The sequence below is a fragment of the Penaeus monodon genome, chromosome 19 (assembly GCF_015228065.2).
Source record: "Penaeus monodon isolate SGIC_2016 chromosome 19, NSTDA_Pmon_1, whole genome shotgun sequence".
Classification (NCBI taxonomy): domain Eukaryota; kingdom Metazoa; phylum Arthropoda; class Malacostraca; order Decapoda; family Penaeidae; genus Penaeus; species Penaeus monodon.
The window spans coordinates 44,247,679-44,248,031 of NC_051404.1; positions in this window are offsets into that span (position 1 = coordinate 44,247,679).

Sequence of the window (353 nt, forward strand, 5' to 3'; positions counted from 1 at the left end):
CCCGTGCATGAGCCTTTTACATTGGCTTTCAGTGAGACTTTCTACAGAATATTTTCTCGCAACGGGGCATTTTGATATTTTTTTTTACAAGGCCTTTGATAACTTTCGCGTCATTATATATATATATAATTAGTGTTAGAAAATCAAAATCAAAATCGTTAAAGTACATGGCAGCCCTCTGCTTGACACGTGTTACATGAGCGCGCGACCTCCAGTGCTGGCAGTAGAGGAGACCGAGATAGCAAGAGCGGCTTGGCCACGATGCCCCGCATGCGTGAGAGAAAAAAAAATCGCTGAGAAATTTGTTATCAATAAAGGGTGGAAATTTAGTGTGTTTTTTGTTTTTCACCTTA